Source organism: Adiantum capillus-veneris, chromosome 3, assembly GCF_014529385.1.
Source record: "Adiantum capillus-veneris isolate H3 chromosome 3, ASM1452938v2, whole genome shotgun sequence".
Lineage (NCBI taxonomy): Eukaryota > Viridiplantae > Streptophyta > Polypodiopsida > Polypodiales > Pteridaceae > Adiantum > Adiantum capillus-veneris.
Window position 1 is genome coordinate 6986565 of NC_140933.1, and position 27774 is coordinate 7014338.

Here is a 27774-nt window from a genome sequence, read left to right on the forward strand (position 1 = left end):
AAAACTTTCAGCATTTCAGACTAAAGAACATTCATAGAAAATTTTGACAAATCTGCTAACTTTGACACTCTATTCACTGAACAAGAGCCATGCAAGCAGCAGAGAGGGCCAAGAAAAATCTCAACCAAAAGGAAAAGTTACAGGAACTGCCCTCATATCAATTGGATCCAGATTCAGTCAAAGCTGCCAAGGCAGCTTATCTCTCCAAAGAACAGCTAGAAGAGCATCACACCACAGTCTTCACTGGCAGATTCAAGAGTGAGGAGGGACATCAGGTCGAGTTGCAACTCCTACCTAAGAAGTATATGATGTTTTTGCAAAGCCTGAGACCAAAGAAGCCAACCGTAGGCTAGGACTCAGAGATGTTTATGAACAGGAGCCGTGCGGTGTGGATTTCCAAAAAGCTTACGAGCTTTTGTCCACTATTAAAGAAGATGGAACTTCCCAAATTTTTGACACGCAAGGAAATAAGATCGAAGTGGTAATAACCAAAGATATAGTGGCAGAAGCACTCAAACTGCCCATAGAAGGAATGATCATGAGGGCAAGGGATAGAAAAACGACGCGTACATTTATCAAAGAAACCACTGCAGCTACCTTTGCACATTTAATTCACAAGCAAGTGGAAGAGCCAACCCGGTTATACCACCGGCATTTCCACTTCTTGGCAAATCGACCTCTAAGGTACACCACGCCACATCACGCGGTTTCCACCACTTTCACACAAGTTCTCAAGCCAACAACCATGCAACCGATGGACCATGCACATTACGTATTGACCACTCAAAGGGCACAAAGAAAGAAGGAAAGATTACTTACTTGGGTGCACCAGAAGTCTTGACAAGGATTGCGTACCATGCCATCGGCATGGCCGACAATCTACCACCTACCCCCGACCAAAACACATGGATATTGGCAGCACAAACATCTCCTAGAGCTACAAGATCAGCCAAGAGATCCTACAGATCTGATGAAGAGTTGGCTGAAAGCTCGCCGGAAAGACATAGCAGCGAGAGCTCAGATAATGGGGAGAAGAGAGCAAGAAGAGGAGAGATGAAGAGAAAAGATGTGGTCGCCCACCAAGAAGAGCCAGTGCAAAAGCAAGCTCATTTTGAAATAAAAAAACATGCTTACTAGTGCAACCACCAAGCACAAGGAAAAGACCCCGAAAAATGGGTGCCTGGTGGACTTAAAGGCCCAAGGACAAAGCATCACATGAGAAAAGAGGCTGAAGATCCCACAAAATCTTTAGAAAAAATTTATCAAGAAGCAGAAGCCCTGAAGTTGAAAGAAGCCCAGGAAGAAACAAGAAAACCAAAAGAGGTGGAGGACTAGAGACAAGCCGAGGAAGCGACAAGGGAAGAGGTACCCCATGAACAAGGCTACGAGTCTCCCCAACCCACTTCACCGCCTACGCAATAGCATGACAAACCTATGCTAAGCCCATCACCATCACTTGCAAGTAAAGACACCACAAAAGAACCAAATAAAGTAGCTGAGCCTGAGAAGAGAAAGCCACATAAGCTGAGCCCACCAAAGAGACAGAATCTACACAAGAGGCTGACCAGCAAGAGCAAAAAAAAGAGAAAGAAAATGAGCCTAAACAGCAAAAGGCAGAAGAATTTGCACAATAGGAAACCACTACACAAGAGAAACAATCAAAGAAAGAACCCGAGCCACAAGAGGACACAACAAAGTCTGAGCCAACACCCTCTACGACAGCACAACAAGAGAAGGCCAAGACACAACCCTCTACTTCCACACAGCATGAAGCAGCCAAGGCATCCACAAAGCCTCAGGAAGACAAGGCAGAAAAAGAACAGCCACAGCCTCAAGGGCAAGAAGAACCAGCAACCACGACACAACAGAGAGACACACAAGAGGCTGCAGGCACATCAACCCAGCTAGCAAGACAGGAAGACTGGCAGTCTAATGATGAGGTAATCCTACAAGTAAACAAATATGCAAGGCAAATGTAGGATATGACGGAACGACTCCGATGAGCAGCATTTGGCTGTAGCACAAAGGCCAAGGAGTTAGAGATGGTGATTGATGCTCTCCAAGGAGGTCTAATGATGAGGTAATCCTACAAGTAAACAAATATGCAAGGCAAATGCAGGATATGACGGAACGACTCCGATGAGCAGCATTTGGCTGTAGCACAAAGGCCAAGGAGTTAGAGATGGTGATTGATGCTCTCCAAGGAGAGTTAGAAGATAGAATGAACATCATCACCGATCTTCAGAGGCAAGTGCAGGAAATGAAAGCCGAAGCTGAACAACATCAGCTAGCCAAAGATAGACAACAGAAGGAGATGGAAGAGCTAGGTGATCTGCTCACAAAGTTATCAGATGCTTGCAAAGCAAAAGACGAATAGTCGACAGAAGTTACAAACGAACTTCTAAAGACCACCCTGTCAGCTCAAAAAATGCAGGTGCAGTTCGATATCACCAAAGCTTCTTTACAATACTCTAAACAAAGAATAAATGATCATGCAATCTTCTTACGGAAAATACGAGAGAATCCAACCGTAGCCTCGATCAAAGGAACAGATGAAGTGTACAAAGCATTAGAGAAAAAGAACAGAGACCTCGAGCTGGAGTTAAAGCTGGAACAATCTCAGCAATCTCAGTGGTTAGCCTTCCGAAGAAGTCCTCTATGGCTTCTACGCTCGGTGTATGTTCTTACCATCACATAATATGTTGGCGTTCAAGGAATCTTTTCACATGGGATTCTTCACTTGGCGAATGAAGGTATTTGCACTTCTGATCAACAACCTCACATTTAGGTTTGTAGGCTACTCAGTGTTGGACCTGAAGAACAGAGTAACCATGCAATTTTTGCAAGTGCTCGATAAAGAAAGGAAAATCAAATACCAAAAGGCACTGAATGTGCTTAAAGAATGACTCGCCAGCCACCAGACCGAAGACTATTTCATCCCATAAAGTTGTGTCAAGGGACAACACATGCGAGGAGGGGGGGAATGTTAGCAGCAAGCTAGCACAGATACCATTTTTCATAGTTCTCTTTGTAAAACACTTATTATTTTGATAAATCGGGAATATTGTAACTCCTATTTTTTTTGGATAAACTCTGTAATTAATGAGTTGGGGCTAGAAGATTCCAGATTCTATCAACCTGTCATTACCCATCTTTGGTAGAACTCCAGATTATTAGTTTTGACCACCCAAAAACCTTGGCTAAGGTATAAAAGTCAATTTTTGTAAGTTTTTTATAAGGTTTTGGATAATGAAATAGACAGCGTGAGCTAACGGCGCTCACTCCTCTCATTCTCACGCTTCCTACTCCCTCCCCGGTTGTCACATTGCAGTCGCGTTTGTTGCATTGCAACCGCATGTAAGAGCTCTACGCATTGATGTAAGCAGTTCACAGTAATTCATAGCTTTTGGAGTCGCCGACCCGCAGGCTAATTTCATCATAACTAGGAATTTACACTTTCAAATAAAAAACTAAACACAGGTGGGTATTGGGGCATCATTGCTAAGATTTAGATGCATTCTGGGTCGAGAACAACTAGGTCAAAAATCCACTACTGTTAATAATGGCAATTTTGGAACTTGATCTAAAGTGGGGTTTGAGACCGTAAGCATGTGTGCTCAGGTCTTATAAGCATGTCCTAGAAGTTTCGTTACGTTTGGATGTCATTTGATGCTGTAACGGATGTGATTTGTTTGCCGATGAGCGATTGGCTTTTGGTGACTTCAGTCACTTAACTGTAGCTTAAGTTAGATGTGAGTTGTTAGTTGTTTTTCGAGAGATTGACAACTTCTTGTAGCCTCTATGCACTAGTCGAGTCAGCTTCATCCCATGGATTGACAAATTAATCGTGGTTCTCGCTAATACTGTAATAAGATAGGATGGTGAGGTTAGACATGCATCCCACAGTCCTTATCCTTGGTACATGACAGAATGTAGGGTCCTTCTGTATGGCTACAGGTGCTCTTGTGAACAGAATTAGATATCTAGAGTTCTTATTCAACCAACTCTTTCTCCATTTGTGGTGGATACCATATGAGCTATCTGCATGCATATCCTTGTAAAGTCTTTCCTTAACCTACAGTAGCTCCACCTTTATCAATGGGTAGGGTGGTGATTGCTGATGCTTTGAGCATTGATTTGGTTGGGAGTGAGCTGAGTTACATTTATTGAATGGAGAACTCTCAACTCCCAATCCATTACTGCTTTCCATTCAGCATCTGCTTCTTGGACAATCTGCTCTTTTAGTGCATCTTCATCAGCTTTAGAGAGCCGGACCATTGGCATTTGCTCGGATTTAGTGATTGGTACTTGAAACTCTGATTCTCCTGCTAGCCCTTCTAACGGCCGTGTTTTCATGTCAACAAAAGAGACTAATGGTATGTCTATGGTTGGCTGTTCATAGGTTCCTGCCTCCTCCTGAGTTTTTGTATTCCCTCTCTTAGCAGTTGATTGGCTCTCTTCAATTCTTCTATTTCCTTGAGCAAATGCTCTTCTCTTTGTACCCGCATCAATGCAAGGTCTTGTCTCTGTGTTTATTCCAGCTTCAGCTCAAGTTCAAGGTCTTTGTTCCTCTTTCCTAAAGTCTTATAGACTTCATCTGTTCCCTTGATTGAGGCTACAACGGGGTTTTCTCTTATCTATCTTAGAAATGCCGCTTGATCATTGATTCGTTTCTCGGAGTACTGCAAGGAGGGAATAGCTACATCTAGCTGCACTTCTTTTATACTGATAGAGTAGTGGTTAAAAGTTCATTGGCTACTTCTGTCAGTTTTTAATCTTTGCTTTTGCATGCATCAGATAACTTTGTCAGGAGCTCTCCCAGCTCTTCCATTTCTTTCTGCTATTTCTCCTTGAAAATCTGGTGTTGTTCTGCTTCATTTTTTAGCTGTTTAATATGCCTTTGAAGATCTTCTTTCGACTAGGCCCTGGTGTTGCATAGCCTTCCCTTTCTCTTTTGCCTACTGGCAACACATCTGCGTCTTTCTTTTCTACCCGCACAATACCCACATGACCACCAGAGGTTGAGGCTTGATTTTCCTGTCCTATACCTTGATCTCCCCATGTATCCAATGCATAATCATTCGCCCTGTTGGGGATCTGTTGAGGAAGTGGAAACATATCACCTCCCCTCCTTATTGGTCCTGGACAATGAGTGCTGATATGACCAAGTTCCCCACAATTATAACAAGTTGGAATGAACCTTCCTTGTGGCTCAAAGCCACCCTGTCCACGACCTGCGTTAGCATTAGGTTGAGCTTCATATGGCTGGGCCATTCCTCTACCACGGCCCCGACCGCGACTACGACCACCTCCACCTCCAAGGACATTGAGCCGTAATTCTTGCATCATGTTCATCATGTCATGCGTATTACGTTGTAATTGCTCAGGGTCTACAACCCTTTGAGTGGGTGGGACTCCAGTATCTGCCTGATTTCCTTCACCTTGGCCACCATTAGCTTGCACAGGAACCGCCTTGCCGTACTCATGGAGTCGTTGGGCCTTCCATTCTTTCTCCCTGGCAATCACGACTGCCTCTTCAAAAGTAACAAGCCTTTTTAGCTCAACTTGGAACTTCAGACCTTCCTTGAGATTGGCTACAAAACGGTCCTTCTTTAACATGGCCGGCGGAATTTCATTTCCCAAAGCTCGAGCTCATGTATCCCATAAATGGGTAAACTGCATGACAAAATCATCCACGCTTTGATTAGCCTTTTGAGTGTACCCAAAATTTCATGCCAAACTTCATCAGGTGCTTCAATGGATCGGTATTGTGCCAGCAAAGCTTGCTTCACACAATTGTAGTCCAAAACCACCGCTGGGTTTTGTGCCTGCATCAACTCCTCAAAATTGTGTAACCAAACTTTTGCCTCATCCTGTAAACTATATTGCATCAGCCACAACAATATAGCTTGGTCTAGTATATTGCACAATAAGCAATTGACTTCCAACTTTTCAATAAACGTCTGTGCATTTTCATTAGGCAATCCATGAAACTGTGGGAACTCATCTACCATGTTTGATTGCCACAAAAACACTTACATGTGACGTTGAAAACTCAAGGGATGTTGATGGATCGCTCCAGTACCTAATCCACCTCACACTGGGTAACCTAGCCCCCAGTGCTCGGCTTCACAAAACCTCACGACCCTCACAAAGGCTACAATCCAAATTAAACGACCGCCTCAAATACTATCCACAAATAGCACATACATAGACGGTTGTCCATAAGGACCCACATCCCCTTTACATTCTCTGCCTGCATAATGGACAAATTTTGCAAAAATTGGAGCACATGAGGATTTCTCCTTAGTGGGGGCACCAAAACGATGTGGAGTGCAAACGACAATGAGAATGAATGACCCTATAGCCTTGCACCGATCACACCGTCAGAAAGAACAGCAGTTGCACCGTCGAATTCACCTGTGTTAAACACTTGTAAAGCTTGGAGAAGAATAGCTCTAGTGGAAACCACACTTGGAATTATAAGAATTAGAGAACATGAGTGTATATATTGCCTTGCGTCGATGTCCGTAGAGCATCCATATGCTTGATTCCGATAAGGATCGAATGAGCAAATTACAAGCATTTGAAGTTCGAGGGTTTTCTAAAAGCTCCAAAAAAGAGGTCTCTGAAAAGTGTCTACAGGTGTGCAGAGAAATGCAGCTATTAAAGGGGGATTTTTTTGGCTCTTATCCCGAGGGATTTTCTCTCCCCTCTTAGCCAACTTCATTTCCCCCTTTAGGCACCTTTTTATTGGTCATTTTGAGCCTTTTTTGGGGGATGTCGGCCACTTGTTGACCAAGGCAAGTGGGGGGGGGGGGGGGGGGGGGGGGGACACTGTCCGGGGACTAAAAAATGGGCAGGGCACCTGTCCAGGCAGTGGGAACACAAATTGGGTGCCCCCTCCTCTCCCCAAAGTCCACCAGCCCTCTCAAGCAAGGCCAAGAAACTCCATTAACTCCTTTGATACACAATTAGGGGGTACCCACTCCCCCCCTTATACCCTCCAATTTTCACATGCTCCCCCCCATGTGGGGTTATTCCATTGCCACTTGGAATGCTCTCTCCAACTTCCCCATGTCCAAACCTGAACTTTCTGTTTTGCCCCCAATCTGAGCCATTTTCTCGGAGGCGTAGCGGGTGACCCCAACCACCAAATATAGCGCCGTAAACCATGGCTTGGAGCTTATTACCCCGGCTAACTCCAAAAATTTCTAAACATACCATTTCTAAAAAAAACCATAAAGTTGGCCCACTTGCCGTCTTCCCACGTGCATCCGCCGCCACTTTTTAACTGAAAAACCATCCACTTTGAGTGCGTGTAACTCATGATGTCGGAGTCCGATTTGCAAGCTATCAAGCATGGCTAGGAATGCTCATTAAAAACTATTTTTTGAAATCTTGACCAACCCAAAACTCAACCAACAGCTGGACCAAAACCAAGCCTTTGTACATAAACTCTACAAGAGCACTCCAAAAACTCAAAGCATTATGTACATCTATGTACTCGGGGCTAGTGAGCAAGCTTTTTAGCATGGATTAACAACTTTATTTCCACCCAAAAAATGCCTGACAATGGATATGAAGATCATCTATACCTCCAAGATCAAAGATAAGGGATCTGCGGACCTACCAACTTACCTGTTTAAGGTTGTTATAACAACAATTTTGTTATGATGACTCCTGAGGAGGTAGAACAAACCAAATATTAGGGGTATTCCCTACGGGATTGGATATTGGGTCAAGGATCAGAAACCACTCCAAGAGACGAACATCATGAGGGATCATCTGAGAGTAATGTGAAGAAACTAGAAACCACCTCCTCACGTAGAAAACCGGGTGACACTAAGGCCAGTCCAGGTCTACCCTGGGGGATTCACTCTATATACAAAATGGGACGCCACTTGCGAGCGGACAACTTTGATAATACCCCTATATACGACCCATATTAGGGAATATGACCCCCTTTCTACGCTTATACACAATCAATGAAGGAGACTATCATACCTCTATCTTACATATAAAATTTTGGTCTCACATGATCTAACTGAGTAAAACTAAGGAACCACTTCTGTTGATAACTAGATGTACCCTTAGTGTGTCTTAGTTTGACTTTCAAACTATGTGGCCAATCATCCTACACTCTGGCTACTCATCCAATCCTGATCCATCTAAATTACTCAAAAAACATGGTTATAAAGTTGTGCTAGCCTTTCTCCGTGTAAATTTGCGTCTATACAAACTCTTTATAGCTTTTATCCCTCAATAAATGAGCTATAATTACAAAACAAGCAATTGATACAAAGCAATGTTAGTTCTTGCTTGTAGCTATTGACTCACAAGTTTGAGGGAAGCCTCTTTTGGGAAGACATGATTTTGAAACACAAAAAATTCCTCTCATTTTTCCATTTTCTCACTCCCCCCCCCCCCTCCCCCCTTAAATATGACACCCCCCTCCCTTATTTTTAAGCTTGGAAGATAAATTATGGGGGGCCTAAGCCTAACTTATATGCTTATATACCTTGTAAAAAAAACCCCCTCCCTGCACTTACGTAGCGCGATAAGTTTTTCATGGTGAATCCCCCGTGAGGTCTACATGAGTCACTATTTCCAACAGACTGGTTTGAAGGACTCGGAACAGGACCAACTCCCAGAAGACCTGAAGTTGAACCAAATAAATGTGTCAAACCAGCTGATTTTCAAAAAATGGATCAGAAAATACTGTGGATCAGGGGATCCATATGACCACTTAGCAAGCTTTAAGCAAGTGCTAAGAACAGAGCATATATTTGATTTCCATACTCAATTCGAGGGGTTTGGAATGACATTAGAAGGAAAATCTTTGACATGGTTCCAAAATATTCCACCAAGGTCAATCATGGGCTTGAACACATTAGCTCAAGGATTTGTAGCCGCTTGTTCTAAAACGGGGATTAAACATAATATGGTAGCTTAAATCTACAGCTTTAAACAGAAACATGGTGATTCTGCTAGGGATTGTGCAACTCAAATGCAACAATACATTGCCAGATGCCCAGAGATGGAGATACTTGCAGAAGAACGAATTGTATCTTTGTTTCTGGAGGGACTGCTAAACAAAGAACTTCATGCTATACTCTATAGTAAAAAGCATACAACCCTAGAAGCTTGTGTGTCTGATGTTATTGACCTAGGAGAAAATTTGTGAGATCTTCAATGAAGAGGATGTCCCTAAGGATAACCAAAGTGAGAATACAACATCCACAAAACCAGCACAAGTGGGAATGGCTGCGACGGCACTACTCTCAGCCATAGAAGATATGCTAAAAAGGATAAATGACATGATGAACAATATGCAAAAAGCACCTATGAGAGGACCAGGACAAGGGATACCTCCACAGGTAAAACCAATTTGGCCACAAAAATGGTGTGCAATCAAGGGTAAATGGACCAACCATGAGACCCATGAGTGCTACTTCAAACCAAAGTATGATGGGAATGTTCAGCATATGCCCCTGAGGCCCCAAGGAGAACCCATGTATAGATATTAGCCTAATATGGCCCAAGCTCAAAGACCACCAATGGGTATGGAAAGACCTCAAACTATGTTGGGACAAAAACCTCCGTATCTAGGACATAATGCAGTGCCTGTAAAGTACATGCACTTGGAAGGAGTCATAGATGAACAAGCATTAGTACCTGTTACACCCTATGTAAAGCCTAGTCCATCTACAGTAATGGTAGAAGGAGATTGGTATAGTCCACATCCACCACCAATGGAGGAAACCATGACTTATGCTCCACCAGAGCTCGCATCAATATATTATGTAGCTAATCAAGGTGTCAGACCTCCCATGGGAAGACCCATGATGAAGCCCAGAACAAGAAACTGTCATAACTGTGGTGCTGATGACCATTGGAAGAAAGAATGTCCAGAGCCTGACAAAAACCTCAAACCAATTGAAGCCTATTGCATACAATGTTGCAAAAAGGAAGGACACTTTCCGGAAGATTTTCCTAAGAATCCTTTGAACAAGGAAAAAACTATTGTAAACATAGTCCAAGTGATGCCTAGTAGCTCATTAGAGAGCGAACCGATTGTTCCAATCAAGGTAATCACTAGAGCACAGGCAAAGGAAAAGAAACACAATTCCTTTGATGATTCAGAGAACACTAAAGTTTCTTCTCAAAGAGTCAAAAGGAGGATAAGCAAAAGATATGAGATGAGAAAACAAAAACAACGGGTTGAAAACGAAGAGAAAGCAAAAATGCTAGCTCAGGACAAGTTGGAAGAAACTGGCAGTGACTTCAAGGAAACAACCGTAAAATATGGAGGATCCATTCTGGTTGATAAAATTGAGCCTATTAATGCTGCCTTGCAAGATTACCAAGAAGGACTTAGAGCAGGCCAAAACATGGAAATCAAATGGAAAAACTATCCATCTCCAGACATGGAAGCAGCAAAGCTGGAGGCTTATCAAAACTTGGTAAGAATCACACAAGAAATGCTGGATAAACAAAAACCCAAGCTTGAAAGTGTTGCAAAACCGGAAGAGCTTGCGGTAGAAGAAACGAAATCAAAATCCGATGTGGTGAGAGAACCCCACCTTGAAAAAAATGAACCAGAGCTCATAGTGCCGGACAACGAAGATGCCTTAGACGGAATTCCATTCGCAGAGGAAGACTGGCTAGGACACTTATGGGAAAGGGTAAGAGAGATCAATGTTGGGAGCCTAACTTTAAAGTCAGCTCCTATAGAGGAAGTCTGGTTGGATAACCTACCATCTGATATGAACATGGGTTTACGATCCTTATACAGGGGCTGCAGATCGGAGGCTTTAGGAACATCTAAACCATTGACATTAAAGACATTATCTTCTTACTTGGGAGATAACAAAGATGAATCCATCATTTGCAAGACCACTCAAGTAAAAAGAGCCAAACAGAACCTAGAAGTAGACAACATTCATTCAATCATGTCTACACCTATCCAATGCACTCTTACTTTGGGAGAACTTTTGAAACTCAGGCCATACTTGTGGAACGATTTATAGAAAACCGTAGAGAAGGTGGGGATAACGGGGTTAGTATCTAAGAATTTGGGAAAAATGAAAAATGAAAGGGAAAACAAAGAGATTCGATCAGTTCCTATGAATAAGGTCGGAGAATATTATGAAGGGGAATAAGGAAACACTACCCTCCTAGTGAAATATAATGACATTGAAACCATGGCAATATTGGATAGTGGAGCTGGCATAGCCATAGCCACTAAAGCAGTATGGGAATCCTGGGGACAACCAGCCATTAGACAAACACGAATGAAATTACAGTTGGCTGATAGACACATTGAGAGACCATTAGGGCTACTAGAAAAAGTGATAGTCAACTCTTGTGGAATTGAATATCAACACACTTTTGCTATAGTAAACTTTGGGAAAAAACTCAACTATGAAATCATATTGGGAAGACCTTTCATGCAACAAGTACAACTTATCCAAGATTGGGGAAACAATTATCTGTACTTGAAGTAGGTGGGATCTATAACAAGAGTCAATCTAAAAGATCACACTTATAGAGATGTCTTGAAAACACCCATCCAAGAGTTTGATTCAGTCTCTTCGACGAAAACTAAACTCCCATCCTGGTTAAACAGAGACACTCCTATTTGGATGTGCGGAGCTTCAGAGAATGGAAGCTTGAGACGAGAGGAATGTATCCTAGAAAGGGTCTGTACAGACGAAGCCTATGTACCTGAACCCTTTCCAGAGCATTTATTTGAACCATTCGAGTGAACTCAAATTTTAGCGATGATGGATGTATGTGCGATGATGGATTCACCAGAAAAATCAAAGAAGAGATTGAAAAATTGAAGAAAGCAAAATTTATTTACGAAATTGAACACAAAGATTGGGTGTCTCCAATTGTGGTAGTACCTAAGAAAAATGGAAAATTATGAGTGTGTTAATCTCAAAAAGGTGAATGCAGCTACCATTCGAGACAACTTTCCTTCTTCCGGTAACTGAGCATGTTTTAGAACGAGTGGCAGGAAAAGAAGCTTACATCTTTTTAGATGGATTTTCAAGATACAATCAACTTTTGGTTGACCCAAAAGATCAGCATAAGACCGCTTTTGCATCAGAATGGGGTATATTTACCTATCGGGTTATGCCGTTTGGGTTAACTAATGCTCCAGCCACATTTCAGAGATTGATGAGCCATGCTTTCAAAGAGTATCTTCGGAAATTCTTAGAAGTATACATGGATGATCTATGTGTACACTCGTCAATCCGAGCTGATCATTTTGAGAACCTCAAAAAGGTATTCGAGAAATGTAGACTTTATAGGATTTACTTAAATCTTGAAAAGTGCACATTCATGGCAAGACAAGGGAAAATTCTTGGACATATAGTCTCTAAAAATGGCATAGCTACTGATATTGAAAAGATTCATGTCATTGCTAATTTGCCTAGGCCAACAACAGTCAAGGGGATACAAGCCTTCATGGGACATTGTGGATATTACCGACGGTTCATCTACATGTACGCTATAATTGCAAAACCCATGTATAGCTTGATTACGCACTTTGAATGGACCGAGGCATGTGAAGAATCCTTCATGAAGCTAAAGCAAGCTCTCACCTCAGCTCCAATATTGAAAGCACCCGATTGGGATAAGGTATTCCACATACATGTTGATGCTTCAAACTTTGCTATTGGTTGTATACTAGCCCAACCAGGAGATGGAAAAATTGACTTTCCTATTTCTTATGCTAGCCGACAATTGAACATGGTAGAAAAGAACTACACCACCACTGAAAGAGAAGGGCTAGGAATGACCTATGCCGTTAAAAAGTATAGACATTACCTATTAGCCAACAAGTTTGTGTTCTTTGTGGACCACCAAGCTTTGTGTGCGCTCCTTGCCGCACTATCGAAGCAAGGGACTTGCCAATACACCGTATGCGAGCCACAAACGGCTCCAAGCACACAACAAGCCTAAACTAGCAAGCTCAAGGAAACAAAGGGTGTGTCACTCACCGCTCTACGCTCGCCTTCATGGTGGATTCCTCGCCGCGATGAAGAAGAAGCTGCAGTCGTGCCGCGCTCAACCGCTTCGCCGCCGTCGTGCCTTCGTAATGCTCGATCGCACACACACTCTCCCTCTCTCTCTCTCTCTCACACACACACACACACACAAGGAGATGAAGAAGAAGAAGAAGAAGATGGAGATGGAGCAAGAGCACTCTTCAATTGCACAAATGAGAGAATGAGTAAAAATTAGGTTTAGTTGGCTTTTATAGGAGCTCACCCCATTCACACTTGGGCGCCCATGCTTAACCAACTAATCCCTTGAATGTCCAAGTTAAAGTGCGCCTCTCATCGGCGATCACTCTACCTTTCCCTATTGGTCCGACAAGCCCGGTACCTGACTCTATCGAATACATAATACACGTCCGTCGTAGGTGATGGGGTGTCCGTGAGCCGTAAGGGTTAACATGCCCCCCTTCCTGATGTAGATTCCGTCCTCGGAAGCTATTGAGTTGAAGCTGGATCGTCGAGGTGGAAGAGCATTTGAGATGAATGTCCTTAGCCTTCTTCAGTCACTGCAAAATCAAACAACATTGGCACAGTAATGGCATTCTCTTAAAAAGCATATGCAGTTTTAGGTAGACACATTGATTGGTAAAAGAATTTCAAACAATTTGGTACCAATGAACATTAAATTGCAATGTAATCAAATGCATAAACAGATGTAAAGGTAGAAAATTAAACAAGTCTGGGGTCGCTAATATGACGGTCGAAAGGCACTAGAGATCGAATATTAATACCATGGATAAGCTTCTTAATTTTCAGTGGTCAATTAAGTTGTTTAATCGCGAGAGCCAAGTATTCATGTTCGAGGGCTGACTAGAGGCTATATCTAGAAAACCTTGTAGTTAAGCTACCATAAAAGGAATTTCTCATGAAATCATCGCCTGTCTGATTACTTTTTCTTTGACCCCCCAAAGTCTTTTCACATTGATTCAATTATGATGTGTGTGCTTATTTTGTATGCCTTGGGTTTTTTGCTTTTCAAGGAAAAGCGCCCACGCTGGGAACCTCTAGGGCTCTAGTACCATAGGCGATACATGTGAGTGAAGTACCAAATCAAGCTGAGATTTCTCTTCCAGCTTAAAATTTTACATTGTGGCACTTTGATTTTTTGTTTGTTCATTTTCAGCATTTTAATTTTGTAACTTTGGGGGGTCATATAACACTGTTACCCTCCCCAGGCTCATCACATTAGTAAACTCCCTTTATAATACTTAAGCTAAAGGTCAATAGGGTTAAGCCCACTAGAAAGCCCTAGTACATTTCACACAATGCTGCCTAAATCGGATTAAGAACCTAAGTAACCATTGTTTATTAGGAAGGCATTCCCCATGGTATTAAGAGAAGATTTCTAATACCTAGCTTGGTCAAACTAGCTTAGTCGGACTGCTTGATTTTTACACCTAAACAAGTGATTATGACAAAACATTACATTGAATTAAATGTTTGATACTAAGCCAATGCGCTGAATATTATGCTACCAATCACAATCAAAGCAGACAAACATGGATGCAAAAAGATAAAGGCAATGCTAATGGACAAGAAACACCTGTTTGTGTCGATGGTCACGCTTGATTTGAAGTGTGAACGAGAGAAAGGTTCCATGAACGTCCAAATCCTATCAATAGGAACACGTTCCTGTACACACTATGAAACAAAAGGACTACCTCCAGGAGGCACATTAGTGGGAAAAGAGAACTTTGCTAATCTCTCAACTCTAAAACAGAAACACTCCTATCGTACTAATCTTACCTACCCTCCATCACTCAAGTGATGAGGATCAAAGGTGTTTTATGGCATAGGTTTCTGTTTCACTGTACCAAATGTGACATGTGTAGGTCTGAGTCAATGTTTTGACTTTAATGTGCATACTCGTTTGCTAATTGCTCTTGCTCTTTTTTTTTGTTTTTTTTTGTGAGTATAAAGCTTTATATGTACATTCCCTAAGATTGGAGATTAAGAGGTCAGGGAAAAAGGTTGAGAGGGAAACAAGTGAATAATGGATTGTCCACAAACACTCCCCCCTTCCTTGGGTAGATCATACCGTTTGAAATGAGCTTGTCACCCTTTGAAACCAATTGTTCCAGTTGGTAATAGGTGAGGATTTTTGCCAGTAGTTTTCTATTACCCTAGGTGCCTCGTCAAGTTGCAAGGGTGGTAAGGTACTCTCCCAGGATCGAACTTGAAGTGGTTCATCAGGTGATTCTTGAACACTGGGAGGTGTGGATTCTTTTGTAGCTTCATGGAGGTCCACTACTATAGATGGAGGCTGTGTAGAAGCTTTTACCTCTATGGATGTATTACATGAGGAGCTAGAAGCTTCATGGGACTCCCCCCTTCCTGAGCTAGGTGGAACAAATCGTTCTTTCTTTGGTACCCAAACCAGCTCGGGAGCGGGTGTGTAGCATTCTGTGATTTTTTCCTTTCCACGATCATTGATTCGTTTTGGAGATACGGGATTGGGCTCACTTGGGTCAGGTGATAGGTAAGAGCACAATCTACATTTTGGCACCCAAATTTGATCATTTCCTTGATAGTAGCCTTGGGCTTCCAATAGTCGTTTAGGGATCTATCGCAACATTTTCTTACTTTTCTTGGAGCGAGTGGTACATTTCTTACAAGGCTTCTGTTTTTTAGCATCAGATATGGTCACTAAAGAAGCTTTAGGGACCCACTTGTATGTTTTCTTCGTTACCTTAGGATGAGTCTTGTCGGAAGCGATATGCATTGCTTGTAGCATATTTAAGGGTACATGCATTTCATCCCCCTCAGGTGTTACCCAGGTCGCCCCCCTATTTCCCCAAGTGTCTATGGTTGATGCTAGGTGGACCCAATCCACATTGTCTGATTCCGTCATACCCGGTAACACATCCATGTAAGGAGAATCTTGGCCAATGTCTGTATCCTTCTTACAAGTGTAACAATATTGTAGTGGGGCCGAGTGAACTGTGGTGTCAGAGCGATGATTAATAATGGTTTTACTCCCTAAGGGGTGTACCTTACCAGTCACCAAATCCACTCTAAGGACAGAGTCTTGGAATTGCAAATAGACATGATTTTTAGACCAATCGTGAACCATTTGTGCTTCCCTCATGAATGGTCGTCCTAAAATCATTTCATATGACATAAGGTGTTTAGAGAAATCCATTACAATGAACGTATGTCGTACCTTGCGTCCTAGAACTTTGATCTTAAGATCCTTGAGCATCCCCATAGGTTTGGCTATGGTACCATTTGCCATCTTTACCACAATGTTAGTAACACTGAGGCGGGGTTTTCCCATGGATTCCCAACAATCTTTTGTAACGATGCTAACTCCCGCACCACCATCAAGAATTCCCTTTATAGTTAATCCCTTGGTAGTGATGGGTAGGGTCGCATTAGACTCGTCGCCTTCAAAATACTGCCCTAATTCGTTAATGGGTACCTCGATCACAGACTCGTGTCCATCTAAGTCAAGTGATTGCACATGATTTTCCTCATCAATCATAATCGAGTCAGGCCTATTTGGTTGCGCAAACTGCGGTAATCCCGTTCGTAGCTCTCCGTTAAGGAATGCTCGAAGTGCAAGGAATAACTCAGGATCTCCATACAGCTTTGCTATGATCGTGGTTCGGACCTCAGAAGACATGAAGTCCACTAGTTTGGCAACATTCATTGGCATTTTGCAGGGTGTAGGTCCTTGACTAGGAACTGGTGAGGATGGAATCTCATATTCCTCAATGGGATCAGGTATTCCTTCGTTAAACATCCTTTCCAACAAGAAGGGTGTATGCTCACTTTCTGATGTCCCGTCCTCACTCCCTTCTTGGATGATACTAGATATGGCTAACGGTCTATGGTTCATGTGGGGTGGATGAACTTGCGTGGGAAACACTGTGTCATGAATTTTGACATGCATGGGTTCTGGTTCTAGTTTCCTTTGAGTCTCCTCCACTAAACCTCTTAGATGTTTCACCTGCTTAATCTCGTCTACTGGGTTTGGGTACGTCCCAATCTTCTTTTTACGATTCTTCCCTTTTTGCCCCTGCGGTTTATCTTGGGGGTCTTGGATTGGATTTGGAAACACTTGTGGTGTTTTCAGAGGCTCTTTATGATTTTCTCTTATTCGGTTTTCATTTGGTTCCATGTTACGGTTTTCTTTGTCGGTCTTTCCCTTTGTGGTATTGGTTCTAGTCTCCATTGTCTCGATTGAATCTGAATCATCCTCGAGGTCATTCATATACACGGGGTCATCTCCTGTTCCTATGTTTGTTTTGGAACTTGGCTTTGAATTTTCCGTATTCTGCGACTTCTTCCTTCGTGTCTTCTTTTTCTTTGCTTGGATAATTGACGCGGTATCTCTCTCTTCGAGGATATGTCCTGGCCCTTGAAGCATGGACCGTGTAATCGCATAAGCGGGTGCGACGGGTGGTATTGGCGACGTCACACTAGCAATTTTGACCAAATTCAGGGGTGTGATTTTAGGCGCATTTGGGTTATAGGGACATTGGGCAATCAAGTGATCTATGCCACAACGATTACATGTGAGTATTGGCATTGCAGACGTGCTCCCTTGATTTATTTGCATCTGTGCAGCATTCTTTTGCAGCCTAATAGGGCACTCCGCTGCTCGATGTGGTCCACCACACTCGTAGCATTGAAGAGGTGGCCTCCTAGCCTGGGTGTTGATATTTTGACCTCTGGATGCGAGAGCAACAGCTTGATAAACCGGCTTGACTTGCCCCCAACAATCTTCCATGTAGTATATAGGACATTCTTCCAATGTATCAAGTCCGTAGGCAATACTAGTGTCTATTTCCTCCTCACAGCTATTTGGATAAGCATTTGATGGCTCGCAACCCACTTGGTTCATAGGGGCGACTCTTGGATGCGGGGGCTGCGGTCTAGCACAGGAGGTGGTAGCGGTGTAGCTTGTACAACATTTTGAGATCTAGGGACCATGTGTTGCGGTAGTTTCTCAACAGGTGGAGTAGGCATCAATACAGGAGCTCGAGGCGCATCCGTCCATGGTCTATTTGCCATCATACGTTTGATCATTAAACAATCCTTAGCTTGGTGACCATACCTACCACATGCGTTGCAAGTTCCATTAAATTTTACTCTAAACGTAGGGCACTCACTAGTGCTATGTGGACCTAAGCAAATGGAACACCATTGTTGCTCCCTTCTTGGATACATGTGACTATTTTGAGGGGGTCAATTATCCTTAAGAGACTCTTGGATTGCCTTGGTGAGGTCTGTCAAGAATGTCTCAAATACCTTTGGCTCATTGGCAATGGGCTTTGCAGTCATGGGTTCATACTCAATGGCTTGTGAGCTAGTGGATCTCGTGTCAGTAGACACCCTCATGCCTGCTATCATCAAGTTGTCCTCTAGTTGGATTGCATTGGCAGTGACATCTTCCCAGGTTGTGATACCTCTAATCACTAGTCCATTATAGATTCCTTCATTCCTCAACCCTCGAATGAATCGATCAAGCAGTTGGTTATTGTTGAAGCGCTCATTTATAGGGCAGCGAGAGTTTAAGTGCTTTAGACGACTAATGAAGTCCCTTACTGACTCTCCTTCCTTACGTTCGGCCTTCTGTAGCTGAGATGCTACACCCCAAAGCACACCTTCTCGTATGTACTCCTTTAGAAACAACCTTCGAAGGGTAGGGTAGATTGTTTTCTCGTCCACCCTTAGGGTCCTATACCAATCTCCAGCCTTCCCACTTAATGTCAAGCTTAAGGCATTGCACTTATGTAGTTCGTTGCGTTCCCCTAAGGAATCACATACTTGTTCAAACACTTCAATGTGTTTTCTAGCATCTTCGTCCCCATTGAATTTTTCCATGAGTTTGGCAATTTGTACTGCCTTACTTCTAGGCTCTCTATCAGATGCGTGACACATATTTTCCACGATAGATCGACCTATGGTTTGAGCAAACGCTGCCAAGTCACCTATGTGAGGAGGCAGGGCCGGTGGAGGTACTCTTGGAATCATATGTGGGAGAGGGACGGGTACCGGTCTTGGCATATGTGTGGATGATGCAGGATATGGAACATAACCGAGCATAGGTCCACTCGGATAAGGGCTAGGGAGCGGCACTCGAGGAGCATAAGCAAGTGGTACAATTGGAGGTGTGGGGGCCATGTGTGCATAAGGGCCTAGAGGCACATATGGTCGAGGCCCCATATTAGGTACTACGACACTAGGTAGTGGCACTGCGCTAACCGTAGATGTCATCGGTACATTCTCTGTCAGGCTTATCCGTTGAGTGAGCACTGTGTTTTCCTTAATAGAGGGTTGAGCCAAGTTAGGGAAGCTAAAGTTTTCGCTCGGAGGCTCAGATTGCATAGAGACCCCAGGTGAAATGACGTAAGATGGGTCCATGGGGCTCATTAGAGGAGTCTCCATTTGTGATAGAGTAGGCTGTTGAGCCTTACTCGTATCCAAAAATCTCATGGGGCCAGTTGAGAGTATATTTACCCCTCGGTTTTGCCTTTCGGATTGAATAATGCCATGGATAACATTACAGATCATTTTCTGTTGATCTTCGATGCTCGTGGCACTAGAGGTGGATTGTACAATCTCTATCCATCCTACATGGTAGGCGTCGCCAGAGTGTAGATCCGTCAACACCTCAGTGTGGAGGTCATATGTCCAATGATCATTAATGAACCATCCTTCTAGAGTCGACGTGTTAATGGTTTCTTGTGAGGTAGAAGCAATGTTGCTCCCCGTGGTTTTACTTGTCACCAACGGTACTCTAGAGGGAACTTCTGAAGGAGGCAGCTCAACAGGGCCTTCTTGGTAAGAAGTTGGCAGGATATCCACATGGACACTCTTTGGGGGTGTGGGGTCCACGTGCGATGTGAAAGGAGAGTCCACTTCCCCACCCCCTTCGTGTGCTTCATTTGCATCAGGTTCCGAGCGAGTAGCTCTACCTAATGTTTCCATGAAACGGCTAAACATACTAGTACTAGGCTGTGGAGCTTCGGGAGGTGCATGGCCTTCTCTCTCAGTGTTTTGGGTAGGGTATGCTTCCATGATTTCTGAGTCGGAGGAGGAATCACTAGCGCCTATTTTAGGGTCTTGGGTGTTGCTACCTTGTGTCCCCGCTGAGGGTCTAGAGCTTATCGTGGATGGGTAATGGGTGTCCGTATGAACAGAGGCACTACCAATGTGATCGTGCTCTAACACTCGTCCAGAGCGTAAGTGCATGTGCTTTTGATACCCTAAGGTGTCAAAAAGCTGCTCTAGGAGGCCTTGTGACTAGTTTTTAGCGTGTTTTTTGTTTGTTTTTTTGCTATATTTTTTAGAGCATGTCGTGGAATGGGCCGTGTGATAGCTTGAAACGAGCGTATCGGTCAGAGGGTCGTGCCGTGCTTTACAGCCCTCCGTTTGGTCACTCTATGCCCTCGGAATCCCTAAAACTGTCAATTCCCAGTAGGGAACTAGGCCCAAACTAGAAAGTCTAAGGGTGCAAGTGGGAAGAGAAAGGAGGAGAGTGGAGGACTTGTCCCACATGCTCTCATTCTCTCTTGAGGGAGTAGGGTATATATATAAGAGTGAGTCTAGTATATATCATAAGACTGAGGACTGAGGCCTGGGCTTGGGCTTGGGCTTGGGCTTGGGCTTGGGCTTGGGAAAATGATCCCGATCTATCTTTTATACAAACCAACCCATCCGTTTTAAGAGTCACGTTTTTTATTTTCAAAAAATTTAGCCGCTCGCTCGCGTTTTTGATTTCCGATTTTATTTTATTTTATTTTATTTTATTTTGGAGAAAAAATAAAAAACTTTTTTTTTTGGCAGATATGCAGAAAACGCAGATATGCAGAATTTGAAAAAACGCAGATATGCAGAAATTGCAGAAAATTACAGAAATTGCAGAAAAAAACGCAGAAATTGTAGAAAATGCAGAAAAAAACGCAGAAATTGCAGAAAATGCAGAAATTGAAAACGCCGAACTTAAAAATACAGAAATTACGGAAATTGAAAAAACGCAGACAATAGCAGAAATTGAAACTTGACAGCAAATGCAGAAAACGCAAAAAACAGAAATCTCCACACACTCCTTCCCTGCCTTTCCTATGATAGAAATTGCACCACAAGGAAGCGTAAAGTGATAACCGAGCTTAGTGTAGGGCATATCCCCGGCAACGGCGCCAAAAATGTGCGCTCCTTGCCGCACTGTCGAAGCAAGGGACTTGCCAATACACCGTATGCGAGCCACAAACGGCTCCAAGCACACAACAAGCCTAAACTAGCAAGCTCAAGGAAACAAAGGGTGTGTCACTCACCGCTCTACGCTCGCCTTCGTGGTGGATTCCTCGCTGCGATGAAGAAGAAGCTGCAGTCGTGCCGCGCTCAACCGCTTTGCCACCGTCGTGCCTTCGTAATGCTCGATCGCACACACACTCTCCCTCTCTCTCTCTCTCTCACACACACACACAAGGAGGTGAAGAAGAAGAAGATGGAGATGGAGCAAGAGCACTCTTCAATTGCACAAATGAGAGAATGAGTAAAAATTAGGTTTAGTTGGCTTTTATAGGAGCTCACCCCATTCACACTTGGGCGCCCATGCTTAACCAACTAATCCCTTGAATGTCCAAGTTAAAGTGCGCCTCTCATCGGCGATCACTCTACCTTTCCCTATTGGTCCGACAAGCCCGGTACCTGACTCTATCGAATACATAATACACGTCCGTCGTAGGTGATGGGGTGTCCGTGAGCCGTGAGGGTTAACACTTTGTTATATTTGGTCAACAAGCCATGCAGCATAGGAAGAATAGTGAGATGGTTCATCATTCTTCTCGAATTTTATTTCACTGTGGTTGTAAAAAAAGGCACTACACATCAACGAGCAAATCATTTGTTAAGGATTGTTTCAGGGGAATCACCTAAAGGGGTCGACGGTGATCTACTAGATGCCTGTTTGTTCTCCGTTGATGACAATAGCTCAAGTGGATTCACAAATATCACTTCCTATCACAATTGATTTAATCGAGCAATCGATTATGTATGAATTACTAGCTGGAATGCTATATAAGAGAAATAGAGACATGATATTGCTTTTATGCATTAACCCTGAAGAAAAGGATCAATACCTTAGTCAAGCACATGTTACTATACTAGGACTTCACTTTGAGGAAGACCAAACTATGCAACGAATGTTAAGACTTGGAGTATTTTGGCTGACTATGAGGAGAGATGTTAGATCTTTTGTAAAAGATTTCCCTCAATGTAAAAAACAACCACCCATTCCTCATGTAACATTGTTTCAAATGTCACTTGTTCGTAAGTGGAGTAATTATATGGTTGCTTACTTATCTAGCCAAACATTTTTTGAGGATATGAGTAAACCCCGTCAAAGAGAAATTGAAATTGAAGCAAGAGACTATGCTCTTATTGGGAACCAATTGTATCGGAGAGGTAAAGATCAACATTTTCATCTTTGTGCAAATGAAAATGAGTATATTCCGATTATGGAACAAGCACATGCTGGATTAGCTGGAGGTCACTTTTCTAGTGAGACCACCGCAAGAGAAATCTTGATGGTGGCAGGCATATGGTGGCCGACACTTTTTTCCGATGCCAAAGAATATGTTCGGAGGTGTGATGCTTGTCAACTAGAAAAATTGCCAACATGAGTAGATAGCATGCCCTTGAGACCAATGATGGGGGCTAGAGCCTTTGCAAAATGGGGTATAGATTTTGTTGGACCGATATAGCAACCTCCTTATAGAACCCAAGCTCAATATATCATTGTAGCTACAAACTATTTGACCAAGTGGGGTGAGGCTAAAGCAACTCAAAATAATGATGCCAGAACCACTGCTACATTCTTATATGAGTATGTATTCACGAGATATGGATTGCCAATAGAGATTTTCAGTGATCGGGGAACTCATTTCCTCAACGAGGTAATAGAGTATTTGCTTAATGAGTTTATGGTCATCCATAACAAATCATCTCCCTATCACCCACAAGCAAACGAACAAGCTAAGCATACAAATAAAATTCTTAGCTCAATATTGACCAAAGTGGTTAGTTCAGGAAGGACAGATTGGGAAATGAATCTCCATGCTGCTCTATGGGCTTATCGAGTTTCATTCAAAACAGCTCTAAATGCTACACCCTTTAACCTTGTTTATGGTCTTGATGCCATACTACCAATAGAATTTCTATTGCCGACATTAAGGGTAGCACATACTCTTGAGTGGACTGGACATGAATTGTCAGAAAGACTTGAAGATTTGGAAAAGCTAGACGAGCAAAGGATAACTCCTGTGGCTCATATCTATGCACAAAAGCAAAAGCAAAAACAGTTTTTTGATTCCCACTTGATCACAAAAAAATTTAAGAAAGGGGACTTAGTTCTAGTCTATTCCCTTAAGCAACACATTCCCAAGTTTAAGAAAAAGGGAAACGGACCATCTATCATTGAAGATGTATCTCCAAGTGGAGCAGTAAAATTTTCCACCCTAGATGGTGAACCAATGGCTAATTGGATTAGTGGATGTTGTTTAAAGAAATACAATTGTCCACTAACCAATGAATTGCTAGAGAGAATGCATGTAGTCAAACAAAGAAAGATCTAGCGACAGCAGGTTATTGATGAAGCCCAAGAGGAAGCTAGACTTCAGGTACTCAAGCGTAAAGCTGCCCTCAAGAATCAATAGATACCGATTCCCATCAATACTTTGGAACTAGATGATTGACAATGGGAATTACCTAAAGACACAGTTTCAACTGATGATGAATAGTTAGATGGAATGGTTCTATGCATCAAAGTACAGCTCAACTATCATAGCACCAATGATTTGGTAGACACAGGAGCTAGAGTGAATGCAGTAAGTTATTCCACATACAGGAAGGCAACAAGTTAAGCATTGATAGCAGGAATAGCGACAATCAAAGGATGCAAAAAAAAATCCAACTCCAACATTGGGAGTAGTCAACTTGAACGTGGTAGTACATAGATGTTCATGTCCGCATCAGTTTGTATGCTTGCTAGATGAACACATGAATGAGATGATGATTCTTGGCATTCCTTGGATGCGTACATACAAAGCAGTACCAGATTGGGATACGAATCAGCTAAAGCCATCACCTAAAGGAGGGCAACTCATTGTTCCAATTGCACCAAGCAAGGAGAAATGGAAAAGATGCAATCAACAGACCAACCCACGAAGTAAATCTTCTCCATCTCCTCGACAAACCAATGCTACAAGTAGCATGCAAGGAGTCAGGAAAATTTGGGTACCAAAAGCACAACTTAAGGATAAACCAATTCAGATCTGAGTTCCTAAAAATTCACCGAACAAACATAAGACGGTTCCAAGGATTCGAACACAGAATTGAGCATCTACGAGCAAGGAACCTAACATGAAAAGGATTTGGAAGAAAAAAGAGCACTTATCTTCTCCACACACCGCAAAACCAATCAAGCAGTGGCGAGTTAAGTCTCAACAGACTCCACCACACCATGCGACACCAAGCCCACCAAGCTACCAATGGAGAGAAAAAGCTCGACAACAGTCTAACATGCTATCAACAGCTCAAGCAATCAGCATGCTAAAAAACCCTGATGGTACAATCAAACAGAGAGCACAAAAGCTACAGGATTTCCTCTTTGGAAGACATCAGCAGCAAACCTCAACATCGGAAACCCTTGAGTTATTTACTCAAGACCCAGCTCTTTGGAAGACATCAGCAGCAAACCTCAACATCGGAAACCCTTGAGTTATTTACTCAAGACCCAGCTCTTGCACAACATATTGGTTTGAATTGCATTGATCTTCATATCATGGTAGAGCCAATCATGGCTATGCATAGACACAATTTCTCAACCCATGCACGCACTCGTCCCGGAGTACGCCATCTAGGAGGGGTGGAAGGGCACTAAGTACTATGTAATTAAGGGCAATGTTTGAAGAGGGAGGAAAAAGTTCCATGTTAACGTGTGATTTTTTGCAAGATTACCTAATAATGCCCTTATAATTCATCAACAAGGGAAAATTCAATGATAACATCTTCCCGATGAGTGTAAATAGTCTATATACTATTAGAAAATCTTCAAAAATAGTCATTTTTTGGGTATTTTTTTATTATTTTTGCTAATAAGGAGGCTTAAAAATGGAGAAATCCAATAAAAAACAATAAAACTGTGTTTTTCAAGGGATTTTATTAATTATTGGATTTTTGCTTTACATTTTTAGAGAATTTTGCTATTTCCTTTGGTTTTTTCAAATAAACAGGTCAAAATTAATAATAAATAGCAAGAAAGCTCAGATGAAAAATTTGAAGACACGATGGTAATCAGAAGGACAAGGTGGACAAGCACAAAAATTTTCAATAAAATCAGAAGACGGAAGCGGGAAGCCTAAATTAGGCGGCTATGCCTACTTTTGCAAAATTCTTGCAGAATGAGCTACAAGAATCCGATCAGAGAAATTTTTGAGTCTAACATAGATTTCACGGCCTAGTAGGACTAACGGGGGAATCTTGGGAAATTTGCTTTGGGAAGTTCAGGTATAGATATCCATGGTAGGCTAAAACCACCTCATTTCCACTTGGAGCCTTTGCAAAGAGAGATTTTGGCCTCTTTTGCGCGACATTTTCCGAGCCCATAGTTGACTTTTTCAGCGCCGTCTCACACGAGACATGAGGGGTAAGTTCTTTACTCGATAATAATCCATTTTGTACGGCCGGTAGGTAGTCTGAAGCCCTAGAAAAAACCCTAGAAACCGAGCAATGCACGAAGACCTACGACCTAAAATTGATCATAGTGGCATGTCAGCTTGACCAAATTGGATGGGATTTGAACCATAGCATGCCCTAACATAATAGAACCTTTCTATACCATCAGATAACCATTCGACTGGGGTTAAGGGGGTCCCCAGTAGAAAAGTTAGGTTTTTGGCAAATACCAGAATTCTGACCTGACTCCACAGATGGCTTGCTAATGAGGTCCATATACAATGTATATGATTGGTTTGGTGAAATCCATCAAGCAAAGCCCTCGAAAAGCAGAGAATGGCTCGAAGGTTACAAAGTGTCAATTTCGACATACGAGGCCAAACTGACTCCAAATGAGCCAGAATTGGACAGGTAGCTTCGCGACTATGTTACGGACAAGTCCAAAGCCTCAAAGTTGACCGACCAACCCAGCAGACAGAGTAATCACAAAAAACGGTGATTTCAGAGTCAACAAAGCACAAAGTGATGCCGGCATGACCGAACTTGACCAAATTCAATTTAGGACTTGTATTAAGTGTATGAAACATGTCTAGGTCAAAATTTGTGAGATTTGCAAAGTTTTTGTCACTGTTGTAAATAATCACGATTATCTACTTTTGCATCATTTTTGCTTGGAAATTGTCAAATCACCTCACCCATCATGTGTACACACCTATTACATGCCAAAACTCAAGTATGAGCCAAAATGACCACCCATTACTTGTAAAATTGCCAAAAAACGCAAAGAAGTCCTTGCAAACCAAAATCTGGGTTATGAACAACTTTTTTTGATCCAAATCACCTCATATCTCATACCCAAGGTCTATAGCATGCGTAGAACCAATTTGTGCCAAAAAATGTCAATTTTGGAAGAAAAGCTAATAATCGTGATTATTTATTTTTTGATCAAAATTGGGGAATTTGGATATTTTTTCATCATACATCCAAAGTACATGTTGTGATAAGCCCACTAGCCAATTTTGAATCAAATTGGAGTTCAAAATCTCAGATTTTCTTTATATCTACTATTTCAGAGACCTAAAGCCAAAATCTGGTACCATTTTCAACTTGTGCATCCAAATGAGGCCATATATCACTCAGAGCATGTATTTGGCATATACTTCAAACCTATAAAGCCAAGTTTGCAAAAAGTTGAAAATTTTTCTCAGCTTTAGATAATCATGATTATTTACTTTGGTTGCAAATTTTTGTTTTGACCATACAGTTTTGTTCCTTGCATGATTTTATGCATCTTTGCTTGTTCAAAAATTGATTTGAAGAAATTTGAACCAGATTATCAACATTTCAGTCTAAAAGGACATTCCAAAGAAAAATCTGACAAATCTGCTAACTTTGCACTCTATTCACTGAACAGGGGCAATGCAAGCCGCGGAGAAGGCCAAGAAGAAGCTTAACCAAAAAGAGAAACTACAAGAACTGCCTGCGTATCAACTGGACCTCGAGTCAGTCAAGGCGGAAAAAACATCCTATCTTTCTAAAGAACAACTAGAAGAACACCACACCACGGTCTTCACTGGCAGGTTCAAGAGTGAAGAAGGGAATCAGGTGGAGTTGCAACTCTTGCCTAAAGAGGTCTATGATGTAGTTACAAAGCCAGAAACCAAAGAAGCTAACCGCAGGTTGGGGCTCAGACATTTCTACGAACAAGAGCCTTGCGGAGTGGACTTTCAGAAATCTTACGAGCTTCTGTCCACAATCAAGGAAGACGGAACCGCCCTGATATCAGAACCCAAGGGAACAAGGTCGAGATAGTAATCACAAAAGAAATAGTGCCAGAGGTACTCAGACTACCCACTGAAGGAATGACTATGCGGGCAAGAGACAGGAAGACCGTAGGCACATATACTAAGGAGACAACAGCGGCTACATTCACCGATCTCATCCACAAACAGGTGGAAGAGCCAGCCCGTCTGTACCATCAACACTTTCATTTCTTGGCAAAAAGGCCACC